This window comes from Sturnira hondurensis, unplaced genomic scaffold (genome assembly GCF_014824575.4).
Source record: "Sturnira hondurensis isolate 20B ecotype Veracruz unplaced genomic scaffold, ASM1482457v3 Scaffold0009516, whole genome shotgun sequence".
Lineage (NCBI taxonomy): Eukaryota > Metazoa > Chordata > Mammalia > Chiroptera > Phyllostomidae > Sturnira > Sturnira hondurensis.
The window spans coordinates 478,525-491,881 of record NW_028082147.1 but is presented as its reverse complement, the minus strand read 5'-3'; the positions used below and the strand labels follow the sequence as shown (position 1 = coordinate 491,881).

The 13,357-nt window shown below is 43.2% G+C and overlaps 1 protein-coding gene and 1 pseudogene across 2 annotated transcripts in view; both read right to left on the bottom strand.

Annotated features, from left to right (window-relative positions):
- The window catches only part of PHACTR4 (phosphatase and actin regulator 4), an 84,007-nt gene extending 82,760 nt beyond the window's left edge, over positions 1–1,247 (bottom strand). For both annotated transcript variants that reach the window (XM_037057171.1, XM_037057172.1), the window contains exon 1: positions 1,041–1,247. The gene's annotated coding sequence lies outside the window, so the exon portion shown is untranslated. The remainder of the gene's footprint in view (positions 1–1,040) is intronic.
- Positions 1,248–5,620: 4,373 nt separating this feature from the next.
- LOC118994527 (dynein light chain 1, cytoplasmic-like) lies at positions 5,621–8,955 on the bottom strand (annotated as a pseudogene).
- Positions 8,956–13,357: the final 4,402 nt, after the last annotated feature.

Below are 13,357 nucleotides of genomic sequence, written 5' to 3'. Positions count from 1 at the left end.
TAACGAAGTTAGACCAAATCCACAACATTCACGTGTTGCACTAAAGGATCTACTGCCTCTCGTCCCGCAAACTGGTTTCACACCTATTACCTGTTGAAACAGTCTCCTTTCACTTTCTAGAAACCACTAAGTTTCTGTATTCTCTATATAGCACACCCTTCTACTTATGGACGTTTTCTTTCGAATTTTTAAAGCACGGTAAGTAAGAAAAGGATTTAGGGGGCGAGCGGCTGGGGAGCTGGATGAAGTATTGTAATCTTTTTCTGCATGCAATGAATGAAAACGCTGCTTGCTGCTATAAATCACTTTTCCTCCTCCGAGATTCTAGAAGTGTACTACCATTGAGCCCATCCGCTTTGGTTCTTTGGTTCTCGGGTTGGAGCTGCGCCCCAAACCGACATCGCAGCAAATTCTATCCCTTCCCAGTTTCCCCGGGAGTGGGGCTCACTTCTTTCCCAAAGGCCATTCCCTCTACGGAAAAACGCCTGGAGATTCGTGTCTGGAAGCCGCCCCTGGCTGGAGTTTAAGAGTTAGACAATAACCTGGAGGTTTTCAAAAGAAACTCCGTCTGCCTCTCCCTGGCTCCGAAGCTCCCGCTCTGCCTAGCCGGGATGCAGAGGTCTGAGGCTGGACTGGTTTGTAAAATGCACTTTGACCCGATCCAGTTACCGTAACCGGATCCCGAGGGACAGGTCGGAGTTTGGGACTGGCCCCAGGGGTGCCCCCGAGGAGGTAACTCCACTCCCAGGCACAAAGGCGCACAGCAGCCCAGACAAAAGGGCCCGGGCAAGTAGCCTGGGGCGGAGAGGGAAAGCCTGCGCGAGCCGCAAAGGCCACGGCGGGACTGTAGTGGGAGGGCGGAGGAGCGACGGCGGCCCCTGCCCGCCCGGTCCGCCGCTCGAAGCGACCACAACTTGAGCCATTTCCCTCCCCCGAACCGCGACCCGCTGGTGGAGCAAAGAATGTGGCGGGAGCCTAAAAGGCGGCCGTAGCCCGACCCCAAGCACTTCCCGCTCACTTTCCTTTGCTTGCAAACTCACCCGGTCGCCGCCACCGCCTACTTATCCTCCCCAGTAGTTTCCCCCGGAAATCCTACTTAGCCCACCGGCCGCCAGCGGCAGCCTGAGCCTTTGGCCCCCGGGAGGGGGGGGGCGGTAAAGGGAGCAGGCCGGACAGTGAGTTAGGAAGTATTGCCGCGGGGGTTCGTGGGACTTGTAGTCTCCAGCCCCGGCCAGCCGCGTCAGGTTGACAAAATGGCGGAAATCTGTAGCCGTTTGCTCCCCGGGCGCTCGGCCCCACACGCCATATCTGGGCATGCGCGACCCACTGGAGCTGTGCTAGGAAAAGAATTTGGTCACCTTTCCTGGTGCTGAGGGCTTCAAAGGTCTTTTGGACTTGGAAGGACAGAGTTCAATATACTGAGCTTTAGGCAGTGCCTTAGGTGGGAGACAAGGTAAGTGTAATGTTTTAGAAAACTGTGCAGCCAGATTCAAGTATAATCACCCCCAAAGGGAAAAAAAGCAACAAACTGTTGAGGGCCTATTGGAAGTGCAAAAAATTTTGAAGCAAATTCCCTCAATTTTGTGCATGAGGAAGAAACTCACAAATTATTCTTGACACCTCCTCCAGCCCATTAAACCCAGTTATTCTATATCCCAAATATTTCAGTTCCTTTCCATTTTCTCCACTGCCATCAGCTAGAGGAAACCATCACCATCTCTCTCCAGTCTTGTTATGGGAAAAACTTGGTTCTTCTTGATGACACAGTAAAGAATTATGGATCAGCAAGTCTATTAACCAGCGTTCAAGCAAGGTTTATAAGGGACAATGTTCACGGAAGAGATGGAGCCTTGTGCAAGTGGCGGTAAAGGCGTAGTCTTGGGTGGCAGAAAGCAAAGGGAGCAAGAGTAAGGGCGGGAAGAGCATCAGGTCCTTTATCCTGAGGACTTACATAGCTGGTGGGAGGGGGGTGAGGGAGTTACATATTGATTGGAGAATAAAGGTGGTGCTAGCTTTCCTGGGGTGGGGGTGGGGAATCTGCGTGGGGAGGGGGGGGACTAGGGGGGGACTACCCAAATGTAGGTACTGTATGTGTGGGGGTCTGTTTGTTGGAATCCTTATCTTGCTCTAGACCTTATTTGTTCATCTTGTTGTAAAACAGATATGTGACAAGAGGCAGTTAATTAAAGTTGAGGCAGTAACCAAAAAATTATTTATGGGCTCTTTCTGTAAGCACTAGGGACCCTCTCTTGAAACAGATAGTGACCAGAGTTAGGCACCAGAGATAGTGACTAAAGTTGTTTTATGGGCTTCTCCTTTGGTCACTGTGGACCCCCTCCATTTCCTCCTCCCTCCAGACCTTGGGACGAATACACAGTTTCAAAGGCGGATCAGTTTCCTGTATCAGTTTCCCAGATAGCAGAAATTATACATAGAATTTCAAAGTCTCCTCTCCTGTGCTAGCTAGCAGGGCGTTTCTTGTGATGTTGGAACCCCTGGCAATATTCTCCGACCAGGCTCAGGACTGCTGAATTAGTGGGTGAGACATGTCTCCCTCCTCCTCAAGATCCTGTTCCAGACATTCTGTGAGATTACTCTCAGTCACATTTATTATACGGCCTCTTTTTTGTCCATGTGGATATACTTAAGTTTGTGGAAATTCATCAATTCATCAAAGTATACTTATCTATACTTTTCTGCATGTATATTATACCCCTAATGTAATTTTTAAAGCATTTATTTATTTATTTATTTATTTATTTATTTATTAGAGAGAGGGGAAGGGAGGGAGGAAGAGAGGGAGAGAAACATGATGTGTGAGAGAATCAGCAAGCCAGTGCCTTTCGCATGCCCCCAACTGGGGACCTGGCACGCAAACCAGGCATGTGCCCTGACTGGAAATCAAACTTGCAAACTTCCGCTTGCAGGTCAGCATTCAGTCCACTGAGCTACACCAGGCAGGGCACTCCTGATACAATTTTTCAAATGGAAAGTGCCCTGGGCCAGACCTCTCTTGTCTTCTGGGAGACCAATTAACAGTAAAGACTATTTCTAACCATTATTATTTCTGGATTTGGGGCTTATGGGCACTGTTGGAGCATAATGTTAAGAGCAGAGGCTTTAGCAATAGAAACCTGTTCTGCCACTTCCTATCTGAGTACCATAGGCTAAGTTATTTAAGCTCATTAAGATTCAGTTTTCTCCACATACAATAGCAAACATAAAAGTATATAGGTATACTAATATATACTAATATGTATATCTCACAACTAATATATAGGTGTGAGAATTCAAAAAGTAATGCCCATAAGGTGCCCAACACTATACCTGATCAATGTCAAATGCTCAATAAACAATAATCTATGCTGGGTAATATTAGTTTTCATCTTTCTATTTTTTTACGTTTCCAAGTTTTCAACAATGAACATAAAGTCTATGTCATAGACACAAGCTGCAGGAATAAGGATGTTCATCGTAGCCCTATTTGAAATAGCAAACAATAATGATAATATAATAATAATAGAGGCAATCTAAATATTCACCTACTGAAGAATGAGCAAATTAGCTGTGATATAATCATAATATAAAATACTACAAAACAGTTAAAGTGAATGAACCAAAACTACAGGTATCAGCATGGATAAAACAAAATATTGAGAAAACTTGCAGAAGGTTATATACAACTTCATACTATGTTTATACAATTTTAAAATACAACAGACAATACTATATACTATTTAAGGATTTATAGATCTATAGTAAAAAATTATGAGGAACTAAAAACTTCAGGCAATAAATTACTTCTGAGGAGAAAGGAAAAGAAATGGGTGAAAAGAGGGATACCTTGGGGCTTAAAACATATTTCTGAGCCCTGGCTGGTATACCTCAGTGGCTTGAGCGTGGGAACCAAGGGATCATGGTTCAATTCCCAGTCAGGGCACATGCCTGGGTTGCAGGCCAGTTCCCAGCAGGGAGTACATGAGAGGCAACCATACACTGGTGTTTTCTCTCCCTCTCTCCTTCCTTTCCCCCTCTAAACAAAGATGAGTAAATAAAATATTAAAAAAAAGCCATATCTCTGATATTTTACTTCTTGAAAAAAAATTGTAAAAAAATAAGGCAAAATGTGAAGAGTTGATAACGTTGGTGTAAGGTACTTAGGTATTTGTTAAAACAAAACTCTATTTTTCTACATTTGAAATCATTCTCTAGTTAAAATCATTCTCTAGTTAAAAGAGCAATATACAAAACATGCTCCTTTTTTTTTGTAAGGAAAAATAGTAGTTTATTTGTATCAACCACTGCTGTTATGCCAACCTGAAATCAATGGCTTTCATAGTGGTGGGGGTGGTGGGTGGGTGAGTGTTGGGTTTTTGTTCCTTAAATAGTTTTTTTTTTAAAGGTTTTATTTATTTATTTTTTTTAGAGGGGAAGGAGAGAGGGAGAGAAACATCAATGTATGGTTGCCTTTTGTGCATCCCCTGCTGGTAGTTGGCCTGCAAGGAACCGGTTTGCAACCCAGGCATGTGCCCTGACTGGGAATCGAACCGTGATTGTCTGGTTCGCAGGCCCGCGCTCAATCCACTGAGCTACGCCAGCCAGGGCTTAAATAGTTTTTTTTAACGTACAGTAAATTTCACTCTTTTTTTATAAACATACATTTTCATTTCTCTTAGGTAAATATTTGGGAGTGGGATTGTTGTGTTATATGGTAAGTGTACATCAAACTTTATTTTTAAAAACCCAAATTCTTTTCTAAAATGGCTACACCATTTTGAACTGTCATCAGCAAGAATAGCAAGAATGAAAGCTCTGGTTGCTCTGTATGTTATCAGAATTTGATATTGGATTTTTGAAAAGTTATTGTTTGTAGCCACTCCAATATGTGTATAATGGTACATCAATAAAACACATTTCTTGCTCTGGTTGGTGTGTCTCAGTGGATTGAGTACCGACCTGCAAATGGAAAGGTCGCCAGCTTGATTCCCAGTCATGGCACATGCCTGGGTTGTGGGCCAAGTCCCCAGCTGAAGGCAAGCAAGGGACAACCAATCAATGTTTCTCTCCCTCTCTTTTGCCCTCCCTTCCCCTCTTTCTAAAAATAAATAAATTAATTTTTAAAAACCCCAACATTTCTCTAATGACTAATTATATCTGGACCCTTTTCATGTGCTGATTTGTCATCTATATATCTTTTTTAGTGAAATATCTGTATTAGACAGGTGCCCATTCTTTACAGGGTTGTTTTCTTCTTATTAATGAGTTGTGAGAATTCTTTTTTTTAAAGATTTTATTTCTTTTATCTTAGAGGGGAAGGGAAGGAGAGAGAGAGAGAGAAATATCAATGTATGGTTGCCTCTCACTCGTCCCCCACCGGGAACCGGGAACCGGCCTGCAACCCAGGCATGTGCCCTGACCGGGAATCGAACCGCAATCGTGTGGTTCGCAGGCCTGGGTTCAATCCACTGAGCTACACCAGCCAGGGCGTGAGAATTCTTTACATATTCTAGATAGAAGACCTTTACCAGATATGTGATTTGCAAGTGTTTTCTCTGGCTCTCTGGTTTGTCAGAGTTTAAAAATTTTGACTAAGTACGGTTTGTCTTTTTTCTCTTGTGAATCATGTTATATCCAAGAAACCTTTGCCTAATCCAAGATCACAAAAATTTCCCCCTCTATTTTCTTCTGTTTTTTGTTTTGCTAATTATTTTATAATCACAACAAATGAGTACAGAGAATGCCCTGTACAAAATAACACAATAAAGTTTCAAGATCAAGGTGTTCCTTAGGCAAGGCTGAAGATTTCAGTCTCTGATGTTTGGAATTTAAGCTGCAATCCGTATTTTTGGATGGATCACTGGATGTGTGGTGCAGTCCGTGCTGTTAGCCAGATTTGAACAGAAGAATGTCCACCTGGCCCAGGTAGAAGTAGATGAGGTGTTTGGTTTCATGCCTCAGGTACCTACCTTAGTTCCTCCCCACCATGCAGTGCCAGGTGGGGGTGTACTTCTTGTCAAACTTCTTCTTAATATGGGCTGCAATATCCTTCTATATGTTATATTTTTCCAGGGCCTGAGTAGCACATTCCGCGGAGTCCTGTTGCATGTCCTCTGACATACTGGCACTTTTGATCACCACCTTTAAGTCCCACGGTTACAGTGGAGCTGAGGGCTGGCTGACTGCCCCAGTCTCCTGGAGGAGGCTCAGACCTAGAGGGAGATGGCTCCAGGGGAGGCATCCAGGGGAGATGCCCCTATATTTTTTATAGAAGTTATAGTTTTAGGTTATCATTTATTTCTTTAGAAGGCTATATGCATATACCTTTTTATTCTTAGTCTATACCTGAAAGGATACACAAGCTTTCCTCTAGGGTGGGAACACAGTGTGACTTGGGGTAAGCATGATAGAGAGACTAATTTTACACCGTGTACCCTTTTGTGCTATTGAATTCTTCCTTAAATGTATATCTTACAGTACTGTAAAAACAACAACAAAATAAGGAGTATTTGTTTTTAAAGAGTGAAAACTCCAAAAGCGTTTGGGGGACTACTGAAATACGGTTCCAGCCAACACTGTTGAAAGTCGTCAGGATGGCTGTTGGACTGGAAGACTTCACCCTCCTTTGGAACTCTTTGGACTCTTCTTTCACAGCTGTGAATGGCTCTGCCAGCCTGGCAGTTCTCAAGGGGCTAAGAACCAAGTCCAATCAACAGGCAAAAAATTATAGTTGGGCCAATCAGAGAGCAATATGCAAATAATTAAATCTGTTTGAAGCTTAATTGCTGTGGCTTTGAACTTTTCAAATTTACAGACTTGGTGTTGCTGCCACCTGCAGGCCACATCTCTCAATAACAGGTTCATGGAAATAGCTGGAGGGAGTGGGTGTGGACTTCCTCTTGGAATTGACAGGAGGCAGTCCAATGGAAAGACCTTTAGCACCTGGCTCCACCACTTAAGGCTTGTGACCTTGGGGAAGTGTCTTAACCTCTCTGAACCTTACTTGACCTACAGGTGGTTTTGAGTATGATATGAAATCATCTGTGTAAAGCACCAAGCACAGTGCCTGGCATGGAGTGGACAGTTAGTAAGTGGAGTGATTATTAACATAGCAATACATGCCAAATACAGCCAAAGGCTGGACAACTTGGGTTGCAAACAGGCAGGTCACAGGTGGTCATTAACCTACAGTTATTTTGGTTCAGCCTCAGTATTTACAATTTTTAAATTACCTGTCATCATTAAAAACGGAAATTTTGCACTTAGTCCAGATTCTTACCGTAATTCCTATTTTAAAACGTGAAGCTCTAATAGCGTACCACATCAAATCTGCAAGAAAGATGGCATGTAACAGGGAAAACTAATTTCTGCCAAGACAGCCACGTAATGCTCCCTGAAGAAGTGATGTTAAAGCTGAGACATGAAGGCTGAGTAGGAGGAACAGTGCTCTAAGCAAAGACTGGTGGGTTCAAAGGCCCAGAATTAGGAATATTAGTGCCACCAGGTAACTTCAGAAAAGTCTGGTGGCTAAGGCACAATGAGCAAGGAGAAGGTGGGAAGGAGATAAGGTTCCAGTCGACACCTTAAGGATTTTGGACTTCTTTGTAAGAACAAGTGCAGTTCAAGGCTAGAGGCTAATAGACAGCCAATTGGTAAGACAAACTGAGGGGCCAGACCAGGTCAGAATGGAGAAGGGTCAGGGTCAACAATTAGCGGCTGAGAAAGCAGGGGAGTACTTCGGAAATATAGGATCTGTATCTAGAAACTCTGGGCATACGCAGAGTTTGATATGAAAACTCTGCCTGGTGGGTGTGGTCTGGCAAAGGGCAGACTTTGTAAGAACCAAGTTAAGTTGGACACCAGGGTAAATATGTTATGCTTGTTTTAACAGTGGAAAATTAGAAGAACAAAGATTTGGCCGAGGACACACAACAAACGAGATACGGAGCTACATTCACAATACCTACCTCTAACTTGTTGCCCTGCTCCTCTGTGTTGGTTTTCTCAAGGTGAATAAACTCAACACTGCTACTGTGTTGTTAATAATAATATGTGCCATTTATTGGGAGCTTGCTAAATTTAGTCTCTGTGTTTACGTGCACTGTTATTTCACTATTTTGCTCAGTTAACAAATATAGTCCATCCAAGATACTATGTATCAGGGACTGTTAGGCACTGCGGACACAGAAGACAGATGGTCACCATCCCTGTCCTGGGGGAGTCCACAATCCAGAAAGGAAGTACGTTGTTGAAGTAATCACAAAGGGTACTTGGCAGGTTCTGTAGGGAGAGTCCAACAGTGAACCCAGCCTACCATGGGCAGCGGGGAAGCTTTCTGAAAGAAGTGGCTATGTTCACAATAACCTGATAAGGTAGATGCTATGAATATACCCTTTTGTGGATGAGAAAACTACGATGTCGGGCAGATTAAGTAACTAATCCACTAGCAGTGCTGTAACCAAGATATAAGCCTGGGTCTATACCTAGACCAAAGCTCATTCTCTTAGCTGCTAAGATATTACTTAGCAGGTATTTCTGTTAGTTTGTCCTTTCCTTCTAAGGGTCACATGAGTGGAATGGAGTATTAAATGAAATGTCTGCAATGCAGGAAGTTGAAATCATGGCTGACAAACTGGGCAAGCATGTCTATGTCATGGTTGGCTGTCAAATTTGGTATGACACCTATTTAGTGACACAGCTCTTGTGCTAGTGTCTGAGTAGATGTCCGGGTCAATTGAATATGATTCAACAGCTATGTAGCGAGTGCCTACTATGTGCCAGGAAGGGTGCCAGACACTGTCAGAGTTACAGTGACGCTAAAACAAGTCCCTAAATACTAGGCTAAAGATTGTCTTAATTGCTGACAAATAAAAAATTAAATAACAAAGCCATGATCCTGGCAGTTAGAAACTGTAGGTAACTTATTGTAATAACTACCCGGTTTTCAGCATCATCCATGTGCCAAGCATTGCCTGAGGTCCCTTAATGGAAATACACGTGATCATGAACGTAAGTAAAAACTAAAAACATAGAGACTGTGCTGAGCACTTGACATGTATTATCTGTTTTAACCCCATTCTTTTAATCCATGGTCATTCTATAATGCTAATATAATAGTATTAACAATACTAATATTGCCCATTTCACAGATGAGAAAGTTGAACTTCAGGGATTTATGCCTGAGATCCCAGAGTTAGTAGAAGAGCTAGAATTCAAACCCAGGTCAGCCGGACTCCAACACATCGGCTCTAGACCGCCGCACCACACTATGTCTGCAAGGAGAATTACCTTGTACAAACCAGGGACACGTGGTATGATCTGCACAGCCAGATGCACATCTATACAGGAGAAATAAATATCAACCAAAATATTTATATTACTAGTTCTATCATTTAATTCTGCTTAAGTTTGCCTCTAGAATTATATTTAAATTTAATTAATCCAAAAGCTTAGAATTTTTTGCATCACGATACACATCCTTTAAATTTTGTTTTATATCTATGTGGGGAAGAAAAGAAACTATGTAACAAAAGTCAGGACTTCCGGCCAAAATAGAGGCGTAGGTAGATGCACTATGCCTCCTTGCACAACCAAAATAGGGACAACAAAAATTTAGAAACAGCCCTGGCTGGTGTAGCTCAGTGGATTGAGCACGGGCCTGCGAACCAGAGTATCACATTTCGATTCCCAGTCAGGGCACATGCCTGGGTTGCAGGCCAGGTCCCCAGTAGGGGACGCATGAGAGACAACCATACATTGATATTTCTCTCCCTCTCTCCTTCCCTTCCCCTCTAAAGATAAATTTAAAAAATCTTTTAAAAAAGTATATCTTAAAAAAAAATAACAACCAGAACTGACAGACCTGTATGGAAGTCGGACAGCCAAGCAGCTGAAAGAGACACATTCCTCTTGGTAGGTGAGGGGTGTCTGTCGGCCGGGTGGCCAAGCAGAGAGGGCTCTGGACACAGGAAGTGGTGACACTGGGTGCCCAAGGCACCCTAGGCACACAAGACAGCACCGGGCAGACCCCTGGGCGCCCAGGCGGTGGCTGGCAGACCCCGGGCGTGGGTTGGAAACGGGCAGACCCAGCAAGGTGGCGATTCAGAAGCGGGGCGCAGCGCACAAGGTGGCTGGCTGCCCATGCAGCGGTCCCACATTCACGCGTAGATAAACCAGGCGAAACTGGGGACTGAGACAGATCGTACAACCCAGGGCCCCAGCGCCAGGAAATAAAGCCTCAAAAACATCACTTGTGGAGGTTGAGGCGCAGGGAGAGACTCCCAGCCTCACAGGACTCACCCATATGGGAATCAGCACCAGAAGGGCCCAGTTTGCTTGGAGGAAGTGGCGGAAGGGACCAGTGTTCCCTCTTTGACCCCACCCCCACGTACAGCGTCACAACACAGAGACGGGTTGCCCTGCTCTGGTGAACATCTAAGGGTCCACCCATCATATGTAACAGGCATGACAAGAAGACAAAAAAAATGGCCGAAAAGGAAGAACAGATCAAAGCTCCAGAAATAATACAATTAAGCAACCAAGAGATAGCCAACCAATCAGATGCACAGTTCAAAACACTGGCGATCAGGATGCTCACAGAATTGGTTGATTTTGGTTGCAAATTAGATGAAGAAATGGAGGCTACACTAAGTGAAATGAAGGAAAATGCACAAGGAACCAATAGTGATGGGAAGAAAACTGGGACTCAGATCAATGGAGTGGACCAGAAGGAAGAAAGAAACAACCAAACAGAAAAGAATGAAGAAACAAAAATTCAGAAAAAATTAGGAGAGGATTAGGAACCTCTAGGACATCTTTAAATGTTCCAACATCCGAATTATAGGGGTACCAGAAGGGGAAAAGGAAGAACAACAAGTGGAAAACTTATTTGAACAAATAATAAAGGAGAACTTCCCCAGTCTGGCAAAGGAAATAGACTTTCAGGAAATCCAGGGAGCTCAGAGTCCCAAAGAAGTTGGACCCAAGGAAGAACACAATTAGGCACATCATAATTACATTAGCCAAGATAACAATAAAGGAGAGAATCCTAGAAGCAGCAAGAGATAAGGGGACAGTTACCTACAAAGGAGTTCCCATCAGACTGTCAACTGATTTCTCAAAAGAGACCTTACAGGCAAGAAGGGGCTGGAAAGAAGTATTCCAAGTCATGAAAGACAAGGACCTACATCCAAGATTGCTCTATCCAGCAAAGCTTTCATTTAGAATGGAAGGGCAGATAAAGTATTTCTCAGATAAGGTCAAGTTAAAGGAATTCATCATTACCAAGCCCTTATTTTATGAAATGTTAAAGGAATTTATCTAAGAAAAAGAAGATAAAAAACATCTATAGTAAAATGACAGCAAACTCACAGTTATTAACGACCACACCTCAAACAAAAACAAACTAAGGAAACAACTAGAACAGGAACAGAACCACAGAAATGGAGATCACATGGAGGGTTAGCAACGGGGAGCAGGAGGAGGAGAGAGTGGGAAAAAGTGCAGAGAATATGTAGCATAGATGGTAGGTAGAAAATAGACAGCAGGAGGGCAAGAATAGTATGGGAAATGTAAAAGCTAAAGAACTTAAGACACATGGACATGAACTAAAGAGGGGAATGTGGGTGGGAGGGGGTGTGAGGGTGGAGGGGAACGAAGAGGGGGAAATGGGACAACTGTAATAGCATAATCAATAAAATATATTTTTAAAAAGTCAGTGTCAAGCAAATAAGTGACCCCATTAAGGACGGGATACAGGCTGTGCTTAGTAACTGGGAGAAAAACAAGTCCCCTGCAGAAGACAGTCATTAGCCCCAGGCAATACCAGCATCTTGTCTCCATGATTACCTGCGGCTGTGGGCGGGGAGGTATGCACTTCATTCCAGATGTTCAGATATGGCCAGAGTGAGATCTGTGTAGCTCAGGAAGTGCCCAGAACCGGCTCCGTGACACGTGGACCAGGAAGATCACTGTTGTGCTCAAACACACGGTGTGTACATTTTCACTTGCTCATTTACCCTGTGTCTCAACATAAAAATGCAAGAAAAGATGCTAGTACTTATTACTGTCTCAACAATTCACCTGATACTGTAGAAAGAGTTCAGAAAGGTAGACCTTCTATCAGAGCAACAATAATTATAATTACTTATAAATCACAAATACTTATAATTGTCCTATTAGTAAAACAATAATGATAGCTTCCGTTCGTTGAGTGCATTCTATGTGCCAGAGACTCTGAGGGCACTTCTCATACATTATTTCATTTAATCTTCATGACAACTATTACCTATTTCACAGAAAAAGAGACAGACATTCAGGAGGTAAAGCAACTTCCCAAGGAACAGAGTAAGCAGGCAACATCTGTTTACATGTCCATCTCCCCACCAATTACTGTAAATTTCTGGAGAGCAAGGGCTGTGTCTTACTTATCTCTGTATTCCTAGTCTATAACACTGTTCCTGGCACAGAACAGGCAGAATTCAGCAATGTTTTTGAATAAATGAAAGAACAAACAATATATCCAAAGATAAGTGGTAGAGCCACCACTGGCTGCTGGCATTTAGGTCTCCTGCCTTCAAAACTAGTCTGCTTTCTGTAATTACATATTGCCTGCCTAAATCAGGATTAACCACTCATACCTCTTTCACTCTGAAAATTCCTACCAGACACATAGCAAGTATGATACAGTGATTCCACTTCTCTATCTTTATCTTAATAAAAATGCTAGAACTAGCCCCAGCTGGTGTAGCTCAGTGGGTTGAGTGTGGGCCTGCGAAGCAAAAGGTCACCGGTTTGATTCCCAGTCAGGGCACATGCCTGGGTTGCAGGCCAGGTCCCCAGTAGGGGACACGTGAGAGGCAACCACACATTGATGTTTCTCACTCTTTCTCCTTCCCGTCCCCTCTCTCTAAAAATAGATAAATAAAATATTTTATTAAAAATGCCAGAACTAGTGTATAAGAATGTATTATCAGCCATTCACTACTGGTATTTAAGAAAAAATTTTTGAAAAAAAATGTCCACCAATGGAAAAATAATTAAGGGTAAATCCATTCGATACAATATCATATAACTTTAAACAGAGTAAAGTAGATCTACATCTATTGATAGAGAAAAATAAGTAGAATAAGCAGGTTTCAGAATATTAAGAATGGTTTAGCCCTGATTGGTGTGGCTCAGTTGGTTGGGCATCATTTGGCAAAGTGAAGGGTTGCTGGTTCAATTCTTGATCAGGGCATGTGCCTGGGTTGCGGGTTTGGTCCCAGGTCTGGGGGTGTGCCAGAGGCAACCGATTGATATTTCTCTCTCACATCAATGTTTCTCTCCCTTTCTTTCTCCCTCCTTTTCTCTCTTTCTAAAT